Here is a 292-nt window from a genome sequence, read left to right as displayed (position 1 = left end):
GAGGCGGGGGCGCCCCTCCGGGGGCCTAGTGCCCCCGCGCCCCGGGCCGCCGGTCCATGCCGCCCCCTCCCTCGTCGGGCTCCCGGCCGGGGCCCCGCAGGGGGGCGGGGGCGGCGGCGCTCGGGCCCTGGGCTCCGGCCGCCCGCGCTGTGCCCGCCGCGCCCGCTCCCCGGTGCCCCGCGCGCCCCGCGCTGCTCGCCGCCCGCTGGTCCGCTCGCCGGCGCGGCCGCCCGGGCGCCGCTCAGGTCTCGCCGCCTCCCCTGCTCGCTCGCTCGCGCGCTCTGTGCCGCGC

The sequence above is a fragment of the Vulpes vulpes genome, chromosome 10, assembly GCF_048418805.1.
Source record: "Vulpes vulpes isolate BD-2025 chromosome 10, VulVul3, whole genome shotgun sequence".
Lineage (NCBI taxonomy): Eukaryota > Metazoa > Chordata > Mammalia > Carnivora > Canidae > Vulpes > Vulpes vulpes.
The sequence above is the reverse complement of the archived record's forward strand: the minus strand, read 5'-3'. Positions refer to the sequence as shown.